Here is a 14,898-nt window from a genome sequence, read left to right on the forward strand (position 1 = left end):
GGAAGGGATGCCAGAACTTTCCTTTTGTCGTCTGTTCGTCTGAGCTTCTGCTCTCACATCTCGATGTTTCTGGCACAAGTCTGCATTACCACAAGTAGCATTTACATAATCCTGGTCAACATGGAATGTCTGGAAAAAACAAATCAAATACAACCTCTAAGAAATCGTAAGTAACAAGATTTTAACTATAAATGAAAATCAATAACATTCCACTAATGTTTATTTTAACAGTTGTTCCTTCAAAATAAACTTATTTGTAAAACCAACATATATCGATATAAAGTTCCTCGGGAGAATTAAAGAATTTATCTATTGTCGATAATGCAGCAGAGAACGGTGGTAAACGGAACTATACAAAATGAAAATCTCATAAATTATGCACCCATTGTGTCGCCAACCTCTCCGCAACATTTCTAGTATTTTTAGTACTTCCTCCAGGCCCTAAGGCCGACGTCTTCAAATGTTAAGAAAAGTTGCTTTCGCATTTATTTTTCTATAATTTATCTTACTTTTAACCCACTGGACTTTTATACTATGATGTAATTAGTTTCTCATGATGAACCTTTGTTTCATTAGCGGCTAAATACCCATCAATTCGGGTGACATTTTCGGTTTCTCATGGGAATCTGATTGTTTTAAACAACTGTACTGCTGCTTATACGTTTCACCAGAGAAGTTTCGGAAGGCAGCAGTCGAAAGCCGAGTGAATTTGACACAGGCAGTGAGAAGCTAGTCCCAGTGCAAGTAAGACCGGTGCCACCGTACCTGAGGACGTATATCGAGGGTATTCTCCCTCCCTTGCCCTATTGCTGTTCGTATGGACGTAAGGTCTTTTGTTATGACTGCGTAAGAGAACCACCGCCTGGAGACGGCTCTCGACCGAATTATCAACCGACATCGTCGTTACATCGCTATCCACCATCGACACGACGATCCTACTCCTCAGTAATTCATTGGAACGGATGTGCTTGAGGTATGTCACCCCGAATAGCAGATGCGGTATTTAAATGGTGATTTAAGCAACACTCACTCAAGCAACAATTTTTTGCAAGGTCCTATTTTGTTCTCGACCTACCAAAAAAAAACCTTTGGATATACGTAACTTACATTTATGAGGTGATTTGCCAAATTTCATTCATGTTGAAAAGTCCATTGATCCGTCATGTATTAGGAGTGATGAGATTGTTTACTATTAGTGTTGGAATCTATCCCCCCCCCCACCAACCCCAGTAGGATTAAAATTCGATGGTTCTAACGCAGGTTGTACTTTAAGACGGTTATTGTTGAATTGTTGAGGTGTGGCATTAATTTCGGAATGTCTTCATTAATAAATCTCATTAGGTGATTCAATATTGATTTGGCTTGATTTGATCATTCGGGTCTTTGACACTACTTGTAAAAGCTTGTTGCCTTATATAAATTCATATTCGTTGAGTGTTATCAAAAGTGCTTTTAAAATGTTCAGAATTCCAAGGGCCGGGCTATTCGGCAATGGACTGGGGAGGCTCTGCATCACCTTTTCAGTGACTGGGTTATCGCTGGCAAGGCGCTCTCTCTGACAGCACACCTGTTCTTATCAACCAACATTTCGAGTTATCATAATTGTCGTATGCATATGAAGGTTAAATTAATCATTAAAAAATGTATATATCTTTAGTTTTACTTAAATTGCCCATTACTCAGTTTGGTCCATCAAATGGCAAGCAAGAATTGTTACTGTGTTGTATAAGCACCGATTTATTATTCCCTTGTTGAAAAATATAGTTCACAAATTCAGTTCAGGGAACTAATGTACAGGGAAAACAAGACCAATTATTTTATGGTGGTTGTGCCTGTTCTCATTTCAGCTGAAAAGTGTGTGAATTTAGAAGTGGTTCATAAATCTGTTGATATTGCTTGAGAAGCATTTCATTCAAGCTTTTCCTATAATCAATAGCCATCTGGTATGTCTCACTTTCAGTTTTAGTCTTCAGATTCGCTTTCTCTCATATATGCCTTTACGTTGATTTTGAAATATACGATCTCTCAGGTCTTTGTTTACCCAATGAATGCTATTTCTTTCTCCTGCCTTACGGGGAAATAGCATAAGTTTTAGAAATGTGCATTCCTTCCTTTCAATTCACATGTAGCACATTACAAAAACTGTGATGTAAGAAGTGTTAAATATTTAACATTCGCCCTTCATACCAATATCATCTCACATTCTTTATCCAACAAACTTATGATTCTTTTTGCTAGTCGTCTTCGTATTTTTCAGTTTCTATTAGCGTTTTGCTCCCTTCTTTTAACATTGACTTTCCCTTCCTTTCTGCACCTCGTCTTCCATCCACCTGTGGATTTTGTGACTTCCACCAGAGTTGGCCTCTCCTCTCCTTCTCCTCACTTCATTCAGTTCTCGGTTCTTCTCCCCTCTTCCCTCCGTTTCCCCAGCCCCTTTCCTTTCCGTTCTCTCTGCTCCCTCTCGCTCTTTCATTCCTTGCCATCCCTCCCCGCCCCTCCCCTCCCCTCCATCCTACATACTCTTCCTCCCTCGACCTCCTCTATGTATTCCTTAACGCCCTCGAAGCCATAACTAAACCAATTGCTTTCATAATTACCCTGATTGGGAAATGAGAAGTACTAAAGGCGGAAATGAGGCCAAATAACGAGATGTCATCACCCTTAGGGGAGAACGAGGAGGGGAGGAAATCCAGAGAGCCCTTTGAATGCGGAGATGGTGAATAATGATTGGGGCTCGATTTTGTAGATTGGAAGGAGGTATAAAAAGGTGACGACAGGAACAAGGGATTAGATGATGTATGCCGGGTGTACAGCAAGCGGAGATAATAGGAAATATGAGCCACATAGAATAGAAGCTTTCAACACGTACTCTTTTATGCGACGTCAGAAGCTTGGGATCTTTTACGAGCAACAGAGCCGATGGCATTACAATGGTAATGTCAAAGAGTTTTCCGTACCCCCTCTTTGTCCTGAAACAAAATAATCAGCAACTGCTCTTTGTCATTCCCTTTGAAAATCTGTCCACGGTTCCCAGGTGGATTAGACCAAGAGAGTTATTGCCAGCCTGTCACAGACAGAAATGTCTATCTATCTAAATATTGTTCCACTTAAAAAGATGGTTATCTTCACAGTAGTGGCTCTAAAGAAATTTGAAGATGCATCGATATGTGTTTACTTGTACTATCGCGATCTTTTAAATCGATAGATGACGGGCAATGACAAATTTATTTGTTTCACATGCAAAATGGATAAAGTGAACACGAGTGCACGTCTGTTGCGCGGGACCTGTAAAGGGCTGTAGACAACGTAGAGACGAAAATTAATGTTCCTTCCAAAATTTGATAACCTTCCTAAGAAGCCAACATCAGGTTACTCCTTTGATACTGTGCAATACCAAACTTTTTTTTTTTTTGATGGAGTAAATACTGAGGGGTGGGATTCGTTATGAGGCTTCGTAAGGCGAAGAAATGCTTGATAGTCAAGTTGTTTGAGGAGATAAAATTGACGTGAAGGCACTTGAAAGAAACAGACATGACGGTTTTGCTTTTAGTAGCTGATAGGAGGCCTGTGTCTGAGGATAGAATTGTAATTAAGCACAGCAGGAGAAAAAAAAATAGTATGAATAATGATTAGGCATGGAAAATGTGGGCATAAAAGATAGTCTCCGGGAGATTAATTCTGCGCGCGATTAGCGATGGAAAAGGCGACAAGGTAGTTTATGGTGTTATTGGATTAATTCCCCAATTCTCAATATTATTCTCCCCCTGTCACTCCACTCCATTTTATCACCCATTTCAATTGCCTGTGTTTGTCCGTGTTTTTCTTCTCTCTTGCTTCTCGTCTCTTAACAGACGTTTTATTCAATGGTTCATCTGTTATAGTAGTTTCCTAATAACGCTAAAAATGCAAATCCGTAGATAAAAAATAAAGCTGCTGCTCTGCCACTCGATGAATGAATGAACAAACGGGTGATGCTTTTCACGGAAAAACTTTCAGAAGCCAAGGCTGTGGTAGCGACGGCTCTCCCGGCAAAAGCACGGGAACTCCGTTGTTGCTACCACTTCGCTCGTTAGGTAGGAGAACCTCGTTGTTGCTCCTTTCTGCTAGCAATAAGGACAATAAGAAAACTGTGTGATACCTACAGGTATCATATAGTTTTGCCTAGCCTTATTCAAAGAAGTGAATTTTTGTGACCATTTACGAAATTTAGCTTGTCAAGCCAAGCGATGAGGTACTGTCGGCCATTCAGCACTTGAGTCAGCGAAAAGGTGTTGAGTGCTTGTACACCAAGTTACAAGAGTCCAGGTAATGAAGGGGATGAAGTACAAGGATCTAAAGGTGGAACTGGGAGAAAACCCAACAGTTGGACTAAGAAATAATCGTTAGAGAAGTTAAAGAGCAAGATTGAAGAAACGAAGCTGGAAAGTAAGAAAAGTAAAAGGCTAAAAAGTAGGTGCACCCAGGGTCCGAAGGGAACGGTGCTGACACCATATACTAATCAAGGCTTAGAGAAAAGGATCTTGATACTGCATAAACAAAGGGTAATAAGAGAGCTAGAACAATAAAACGACCTCGTGCTTGTGACAATATGATGACGATATGTTGGGGTAGGAAGAGGTAAAAAAAGTTGCTATATTTCATTTGGCTTCTCGGGAATTAACAAATCAAAACAGTGTGTTGGAAAATAGTTCAGAACTTGACTACATGGAAAACTAAGTGTTTCCCATTTTTGTGTATTCATAAAATAAATAATTTCCGAAGATAACCTCACTAGAAGAAAACGTGTGTGTGCGTGTGTGTGTTAAAGAGAGACGGAATACCAATAATAGCTGAGTATTTTTATTTCTGTGGCGTCGATATTGAATTACCAATAAAGGTTAATGACGATAGGGTACATTCAAGACATTTACGCCAGTAGGAGTGCCTAAGTAGAAATTTTCAAAGCGCCACTGTTATTAGACTAGCGATTTGCAGCTCGCAAGTACAGTCTCTGGTAAAACTTTGCAAAACGTAGACCATGGAATTCTACAAACAAGTTCCTCTCTCTCTCTCTCTCTCTCTCTCTCTCTCTCTCTCTCTCTCTCTCTCTCTCTCCTGCCTACTTGACTTGAATCTATGCTTTAATGTCAAAGATCTCTCTCTCTCTCTCTCTCTCTCTCTCTCTCTCTCTCTCTCTCTCTCTCTCTCTCTCTCTCTCTCTCTCTCTCTCTCCTGCCTACCGTGATGACTTGAATCTGTGCTTTAATGTCAAAGATCTCTCTCTCTCTCTCTCTCTCTCTCTCTCTCTCTCTCTCTCTCTCTCTCTCTCTCTCTCTCTCTCTCTCTCTCTCTCTCGGGCGCCATTCCAAGAAGGGTTGCGCCTTTGAAGGAACAGGCGGCATTGTGCTGCCGATTACCCTTATCTCCGCGAGACTGAATGCGCTTGTATTTGTACGTCTATCTTCGGCTGAAGCGATCCGTCAATGATTCCTGAGCTTGAGAAAACGATTGTTCCAACTAGATGTGTTGATCCATCATTAAGCGGAGGTCTAAAGCAAAGGCCCGGATGCGATGAATCCGTCTTCGGTATTCACAGACAGGCACAAATTATCTCCAGGAGATCGTCTGTTGACTCAGCCATTAATGACGCAGCCTCCATTTCCCTCCCATTAACACGCTCTCCCATAGTCCTCTCCGCGAATGGGGATGGAATGGGAGTGATGACTGTGATGGGAGGGGGGGATGGGGAATACCGGAGGCACCGATTCAACATAGACGTGGGAATTCTAGCCACCTGCGGACATTAGTTCTAGTAATTATTATATTGAATAGGATGAGAACAATGCATAGGATTTCACCGAACACCATATATCAAATAAACTGTCTCTATCTTGTTCTGGAACTCGGAAATTTAGTTTACAACGAAATTAGTTTTTTCCCCTTTTTTTTAATGCCATGATGGAAAAAAGAGCCTAAGTACCTCGGCCACTTTGGGAATAATGTTAATCTTCCTCATGCCCACTGCCATATGCCTATGCTAAGGGGTCGGTCGCCTTGATGCGTCTTCTCCATGTATTTCCTCTCGAAAGCTTCTCCAAATCCTCCTTCACTTGATCGCACCACCCTTTGCCGCCTTCTCGCCCTGCTACCAAGACCTCTTCACTCCTCCGTCCTAACTCATCCTCACCACATGCCCAAACCATAGTAATTATAAAAAAAAAATTTGTTTTTCGTGAGCCTTTTCTCCAAACCTAATAAAAAACCTGTACGTTACACTGAGACAGTTCATCATACTGGAACAGTGAGTGAAGTGACGGTTCTAATATATTGAGATGCTTAGTAGCTGAAGCACTGCTGAAGATAGTTGAATCACGAATTAACGCTTCGATGGATTGGGAAGCCAGTCGTGTTCTGCTCAGTTTAGCATCTTTAAAGAAAACTGCTATATGTGCAATGGACAGAAAAAGAAGTGGACCTCTTAAAAGACCTAATGTGGAACCAAGGTGAAAATTTGGGGCTTCCCCATTAATATAGTTATTCTAGGGAACGTTCATTAAGCGGTTTCAGAGTGCCATAACAAAGATTTGCTTCGCCCCATAAAAACTTGAATTTACTTGTCCAGATGATTCCCTATGAAAACTTGTAAAACTCAGATATTCACTGGGAAGGTATTAACATTGACTAAACTAGAACATCAGACATAAAGATACATAATATCATAAGCAAGCAGGGTATAAAATTTATTTTAATACTGAGTATTAACTGGAAAAAATAACCATTTTCTAGGAAAAGCTCCACGTAAAGATTCGAAATTTTACAAAGGACCTCTCATAAAATCTAAAAAAAATCAACTTGCACAAAAGATTCTTACAAAATAAGTAACTCTCATATTACACGTTGACAATTATATATATTATTCGTGCGGCACAGGATATGGACGCTCATTGCACGTTTATTCTGCCGAAAGATTTAATAACAACGGCAGAAAAGTACCTACAGTAAGTAAAACTGTAATTCTCTTTGGACAAAACGTGTAAAGTAAAGTTTGAAAAATTGTTATAATGACAAGCTTTATTTTTTAAATTAAGGATTCACACAGAACACTGTTAAAACATTATTGTAAATATTTACGTTACAGATCTCATGGAGTTCAGTTCAAATGTTATCCTCGTAAAATAGCTTAATTAACCCTTAACGCTGTGGAATCTATTTTGACTCTCATTCCCAGCTAAGTGCTCATTTGAAAATAATTCCAGTTTTATATAAAAAAAAATTGCTACATCTTTAAGCACTTTGTTTTCATGGCTGAACTTTATTTTAGCTTGCAAGTAACACATCATGAGTAAAAAAAATAAGTGGAAAAAGTTAAAAAAAAAAAAAAAATTGAAAATTCATTGGAATCTTGAGATCTTTGTTAGTGGCTCAAATAATCCTTCTCAGGTCCCTAGTTGTAATTGAAAGTGGGTTTGCCTCTTTGCTAAGCATGAACTGGTTATGTGAACTTAAAACTGACTGGAAAGCTATTGCTAGACAAAAAATTAATGCAGATGTTAACTAAGTATCAAATGTTGAGGCTGAAGTTAAAGATCATTAACAAAGTTAAGAACAAGTTTTTTATTCAAGCTTAGGTTGGTTGAAGGATTTTGAGGTGTCTATAAAGGTAAAGGAAAATACTGTACCTGTACTGTACATAAACCACTTAGAACTGTAGTCTACAGTATGAGAGAAATGGCTGCGAGAGAATGGCTTAGACTTGAATCCATGGGTGCCACAAAGCCTGTTACTTACCCAGAATGGGATAATCACACTGTTAATGTTGTGATGGATAATGGTAAAGGTGTTAGGGTTTGTGCTAATTTTAGATATCTTGAATGATGAATGTGGTTTTTACACAGTATACCCAGCGACATATTTGCTGGTCTTGTCCGAGGTCAGTATTTTAGTACGTACATTAGAATTGAGTCGTGTACATCATCGGCTGAGATTGGATGGGGAATCACAGATGTGCATGGTTATTATTGTTCATAAAGGTGTATGGATTAAATTGCACTGTTAGTATTTTCCAGAGATCTATGAAAAATGTTTTGAAAGATATTCCTAATACAGTACTGTGGTGTAATTAGATATATTGATTACTGGTTCCACTGCTGAAACTTGAAGCTCACTTGCTAGTAAGGGGTTAAAATTGAAGAGAGAGAAATGTTCATTCATAGATAAAGAAGTGATTTATTTAGGTCACAAGATAAGTTGTGAAGGTATCCATACTTCTTAGAACAAGGTAGAAGCTGTTAGGAATTTTCCTAGACCCGAGAGTGACCAGGAACCGAGTGCTTTTTGTGGGATGGTTAAGAACTACCGCAGATTCTGCTTTGTTTCTCAGAGGTCATGGCTTCCCCACTAGGATCTATGATTGTAGAAATGAGCTGACTGTAATGCAAGGTTGCGTAGTGTGGAAATACAGAGTTGTGATACCTGTTCAAGGACGTGAAGCTAACTGAGGAGTTGCATATGCACACCCAGGTACAGGTGGGATGAAAAGTTTGATAAAGCATAAGGTCAGTACTTGCCTTGGCAGTAGTACCGGAACAGTGTTGTTCCTAAACATCTCTGCATCATTGGGAATTTCCAATTAACTATGGTCTCAGTTGCATGGTGATTATGCTGGACCTGTGGATGATCATGTGTATCTTATTGTAGTAGATGCTTACTAGAAATGGCTGGAGGCGATACCAACTAATGTACATACAGGATAACTGCTTCCAAATTACGGTCATTGTTTTGTAGATTTGTTACTAGAAATGGCATTTGACACATAACTGGTGCTCCTTATCACCATTCTCTGAGTGGACTCTCAGAAAATGCTGTGAAAACCTTTAAGCAGGCTCTTAGGGAATTGTGATGGAAGTATGAAGATGCAAAATAGATTTATTACTGCATAGCAACACCTAATGCTACTGGAGTACCACCCTGTGAATTATTGATGGGAAGGTTAATTAAAAGTAGATTTGATTTAAACAGACCTAATATTAATAATCAGGTAGTGAGAAAGCAAGAGGCTCAAGCAAGGTATTATGAAGGGAAAGTGTCAAGTGCCTTAGGTGCTCAGGAAGGAAATCATATTTAGTTAAGGAATTTTCCAAAGGTAGGTCCTCCAAATGTATCTTGCGTTGTAGAACAAAGCACTTGATCAATTTCATGTCTAATAAGGACTAAAGAAGGGAATCTAGTAGGTAGGTATTGTATCATGCTCAAATGTTTAAACAAACCAGTCCAAGTGACGAAACCCCTGTGGCTAGGCCTTGAGATTATTTCCAACATTCTGAGTCTGGAGATGAATCCACCACTAAGAGAGAAGGTGGTGGAAGGCTTGATAGTGCAAATATTCGTGTACTACCTGTAGATATTAGTGATGGATTGCAGAAAGAAATGCTAGTGTATCAATAAATATTAGTAATGGATTGCAGAATGAGGCTAACTTAATTCGTTTCGGTAATTCAAATAGTGCTGCACCTGTGCGGGTACCTGATTTAAGGTGTTCATCTTGCTAAGGAAACCTGTTGAGTGTTTCACTCTGTGAATGTTATTTCTGGTTTTGTAAAAGGATGTAGGCCTATTGGTTGAAATGGTTGTAAGTTTCCCTTGAGTACTAGGCGTGGAGGATTGTGGTGCGCTCTGGATCATTTGTGCTATATATATATATATATATATATATATATATATATATATATATATATATATATATATATATATATATATATATATATACATACATACATACATACATAGACAGATAGATAGAGCCACCTATAGAGAGTGTTTTTCTAATAAGAATATAGATAGAGATCTAACTGCCGACTTTCTTGCTCCTCCCCCAGGATTTGAGACTTCATGATGTCTGGCTGCCTCCATACGTTACACGGATGACCAAACAAGGCTGAGTGGGAGAAACCTCAACAAAAGGCATTTGATGGACTGAAGCAGCCCTTAAGAAATGCAGTGACAGACTTCAGCAAGAATTTTCATAGTGAGAATGGACGCAGCAGATGAAGGACTAGGGGACATAACTATTGCAAGAATTTGTGGATGGCATATTTCCAGTTACTTATGCAAGTAAGGAACTCAAGAAGAACAAGCACAACTATTGTACCATCGACTAGTGCCTTTCAAAGATGTTTGAAGTAGAGAGATTCCATCTGTACCTGTATGGGACGGATGTTGTGATACATTCATACCACAAGCCAATTACATACGTTCAATGCTGCTAAACTGAAAGTCCAAGGATCATGAGGTAGGTCATAGTACTCCAGAGCTACAAGCTTCGAGTGGAGAGTATTACAGGAAAGCAGAGTGCCACAGGAGCTTAGAAAATATATTAAGATTTTTTCAGTTGTGTGTGTTGTCAAAGCATAAATCCAGAGATTATCATTTCTTCTTTTGTATAGTTCCCTCCTAGCACCGTTCTCTGTTGCAGTTTTGAAATTAGATAAATTCTTATAATATTCTCTACTGTTCTGAAACCGTCGACATAAAATGCATTCATTTCATGCCAAGTTCAGTTTGAAAGAACGTGTGTTCATTACGATCTTAGTGAAATTTTGGTGAATTTTGGTTATTTTTGGTTATCTTTAAAAGCATGTTTATCATCATTTTCTTGGAAATTTCATGTAATGTTTATTCAATATATCTCCAAACTGTCCAAGTTGACCAGGATTACATAACGTCTACATGTGATAATGCAGGCGCATACCAGAATTATCGAGAACTGGAGAGAGAGAGAGAGAGAGAGAGAGAGAGAGAGAGAGAGAGAGAGAGAGAGAGAGAGAGAGAGAGAGAGAGAGAGAGAGAGAGAGGAGGCAATCATGACTTGCCTTCCCCAGTCGCTTCATGTAGAAAGGAGAACAGTGTTTCAGTTCAAGGGAATTTATTTTAGCGTTGGCAAGAAGAAAGGAGCTGTACTAAAGAAAAGACTCGTCAGACAAACTTCTCCGAGTTAGATTGGTTGAAGTGAAAGACAGTACTAAGTGCTGTGACTAAATGTATATTTTAGCTTTTACTAAGTGTTTTAACTGCCATTATACAGCCTCCTTTCCGACACTGTAGAACAGTGGTATTCTACTCTATATGGTATAAGAAATTTGATGGCAATTTTGGTCTGACAGGTGATTCTGTATTGTTACTGTCAATATTTTGCTTCTGTGTAGGGAGAGTTACAGTTGCTGGTAGTCTTTTCTTGTCATCTTGCAGTTGTGAATTATTATTATGGTTGTTTATTTCGAGTTGTTTAATGATGTTTGGCTATCTACTTTTTGTTCTTCCATACTTTGCAAGGCATTGTATAGATTTGGTTCTATTATGAATAAATGAATCATCAAATTTTGGCTGTGAAGCCAAGCAATGGGGCAGTTTCAGCCATTTAGTGGTTAAAGTGGTTGGACAGCAGTATAAAAAGATCAGAAAACCAGCGATATGAAGTACAAAGATCTGAAGGTGAAAACTGGAGAAACCCTCAGTTGCAACAGGAAGTAATAACTAGAGTTGGCAAGATGGCAGGAAGGAAGCATACTGAAGGTTAAGTTAAAAGCTAAGAATTAATGCATAATAGGGGCCAAAGGAATTCTCCAAACACCGTTTAGTGGTGCCTAGTGCACACCCGTATGATGGGTTCCATTATGCTATTAGTTCTTTCTGAGAGTGAATTTGTTTCTTTTAATACTAGGGATTTGGGAAAGCTTAGTTTCTTAGCACTGTTTTGTACAAAGAAGTTTAACTTGGATTAAGTATCAGTCTTATTTTCAACTCCAGCTTAGATTCTTGAGTATCTTGCATGTTCTTGTCATTAGTAGCTTTAATTTTGTATGGTACATTATATGTAAAAAAAAAAAAAAAATTAGCATTATCTAAACTTTGCTTAATGTCCACATCCATAGTTGATGCAGTTAGGTAGCGCAGGTTCAGTTTGTGGTATGTTCTTTGGATCCACAACTGTACACAGCAACATTTCTTATATGTATGACCAGTCAAGTACATACTTCATTCTGACAAAGGATTTTTATTTTCTATGGTAGATTTTAGTCAAGTAAATCTTGTTTTTCCAATTTTATTGCTGTTTTGGGGCCTTTTGTATTTTAAACTTTAATGATTCTTGTAATGTTTTTTGTGGCCATTCTTCTTCCTCTTCAAAGTGAAAGAGTTACCTGAAGCAGTGACTAGGCCTGCATATGGATTTTTAATGCTTATAGGCAAATGTCCATGAGTTATGTAGTAAAAATGCCTATAGGCAAATGTCCATGAGTTATGTAGTTTGTCAGTTTTGGAAAAGGACAATAAGATGATGTTGCTCCCACTTACTTTCCTGACTGCATAAACGCAAGGAGGGGACATGTATAAATTTTATTCCTCTAAGAAATTGGAGAGGCATTTGCTGGATAATACATTTTATTTGATGTTGAAGGACCTTATAAGAGTAACTGCTTCGTTATTTCCATCAGGAGATGGTTTGTAGTTAGTCGGTAAAACTACCCCGCCTTGGTTGTAATGTATTTATCATTGTTCAGTATTCTTACACGGGGTGTTGGCAGTCATCTGGAGACACCTAAAAGCTCTCGTGAAGTTAAGCTGTTTTTATTTGTAAGAAGCAGCGTGGTAAATGAATGAAACTCATCCATTGGTTAAAGGATAAATCATATTCATCTTCAAAGAAATCAGTTATTCTAATTTTGCACTCAAAATCTGTTTTCTTTTCCTTAAAGTCAGTAGAAGCTTGATTTGCTGCAGTACCTCTGAGAAAGTATTGTAAACTTCAAAATACCTGTACTTTTGATCAGCTGTGACTTCAGATTAATTTTTTCACAGTCATAAAGTTTCATGCTATCAAACAAAGCTCCATAATCTAATGTATGATTGAGTTTTAGGCTATAAAGCAAAGCACGAGGGCCCTTACAGTCATTCGGTGCTTAAGACAGTGAAAAGAGGGGTTGGAGCAGTTAGACACCAAGATGAAGAGATCTAGAAAAATGAGATGGAGTACAAAAACCTAAAGGTGAAAACTCCACAGTTGCAATAGGAAGTAATTGTTTAGAGACACTGGACAGCAGCACAGAAAAAGGAAGTGGGAAAAGAGGTAAGGTAAAAGGCTAAAGAGTGGGTACAGGTAAGGGCCAAATTCAGATGACCGTGGAATACATGTGGTAACCAGCAGACAGTTTTCCATTTACACTATCAGGAATTTTATATGCCTGGCATCCCAGTGATTTGATTTGGCAGAAGTCAATAACAGATCCATAACTGCACTGTTTTCTTGACTGGAGTTAGTCATTCAGAAGGTGCAGGGGTCATAATCATTGCGGGGACGAGTCAGCATATCTAGGGAAAGGGATTTTTTTTTCTAGATGGATCCATCAGACGTCGAAAGGAAAAGATGTAAATTCTAGCTTGTTACGAATGCCAGTGAAATAAAAAAAAATGCACTTCTCATATCCACTTCATATCCTACCCATATGGGATAGCACCAAATCAGATAGGGGAAAAAAACACGTGTAAGCTAAACCTGATTGTTAGGACTGAATTTGTGACCAAATCAGATAGGGGAAAAAAACACGTGTAAGCTAAACCTGATTGTTAGGACTGAATTTGTGAGCATGGAGGCAAGCATCCTTTTATCTGTCATGATGGACTTATGACCTGAAGCAGAACTCCTGACCCAAGGCTCAGCACCCATGGAGTCCAATAAGTGAAGCCTTTAGGACAGTTCTGCCGAAGAGGTCCAAAACATCTTTCGGGTATCCGATGTCACCCATAACTCCCTGAAATAGCTTTGAAAGCAAACTTCTTCCCACCCATGGTCCCTTCTCCCATTCTCGTTCTTATAAGCTGTGAATTTTATTACTGAATGCCCATGCTATTTACATCAAACTGTACACAATATCAGCTCTTGGAAATACGCATTGAAGTTGAATAGCAAGAATAAAGGAAGCTAATAAAATGTGTTTGAAGTAGGAATAAGAGGGAAAGAAAGGATAGAGAACATTTATTCTATGGTTAAACCATGTGACTTCAACAAAGCATTCTCTCATTAAGAGAGTATTTAATTCATGGGGAAATATTAAAAATGCTCAGCAAAGGTATTACCCACTTATAAATGATTTGTCACATTGCTCTCCATGGACCTTGAAAACTGGAGGTGGTCTAGAAGTAAACCTTCCTATAATCTTTCTCACCTTCATCCATACAACAGAATGTAGGATTCTGATGTTGATGTGGAATACAAAGCCTTGTAAGAAGGACAAACAGGGTTGTGGGTTAAGACCTTATTCTTGTTTAGTTGACCCTTTTGTCTCTGCATGTGGGTGGAAAACTGGTGACAGGTAGCTGACCACTTGTGCAGACAGAATCGGTATGCAACATATACTCGTAAGTCACATAACCTTGAAGTTGCATCTTGATGGGCTGCCAAATCTGGCAATTAAACCTGGATTCAACGGTGAAGCGTTGACAATTTAAATGACTTCTCAACAGCAGAGACAAAGACAAGACTAAGAATATAGAAGTTACAAAGATAGCATGGATTATAATTCAATATGCAACCATTCCACATCCTTACTTGATCAGTGCCTTCTGAGATGGTACTAGGTTGTTAAAAAACTGGAACATTGGGTAATAAAACAATACAATTACCTTTTGCAGGTGTTTGATAAGAATATGCAACTGTTCCACATCCCTACTAGGAAGGTACCGTTTTGTGATGCTGGTAGCGTGCTAGTTACATTTTTGTAGATACAAGACAAAAATATGCAATTGTTCCACATCCATACTAGGCAGATGCCTTCCAGAATGCTAAGATACTAGGTTGCTATTTACAAAAACAATTTTTCACAGATCAAGCATCTGTGATAGCCAGATTTGGACAGGGTGACGGTACAG

General features: G+C 38.7%; 1 long non-coding RNA gene across 1 annotated transcript; it reads left to right on the forward strand.

Moving 5' to 3' along the window:
* The first annotated feature begins 671 nt into the window (after positions 1–671).
* LOC136852510 (uncharacterized) lies at positions 672–12,022 on the forward strand. Its single transcript, XR_010857172.1, has 2 exons — positions 672–973; positions 9,855–12,022. It is a non-coding gene; the product is annotated as an uncharacterized lncRNA (long non-coding RNA).
* Positions 12,023–14,898: the final 2,876 nt, after the last annotated feature.

This window comes from Macrobrachium rosenbergii, chromosome 25 (genome assembly GCF_040412425.1).
Source record: "Macrobrachium rosenbergii isolate ZJJX-2024 chromosome 25, ASM4041242v1, whole genome shotgun sequence".
Classification (NCBI taxonomy): domain Eukaryota; kingdom Metazoa; phylum Arthropoda; class Malacostraca; order Decapoda; family Palaemonidae; genus Macrobrachium; species Macrobrachium rosenbergii.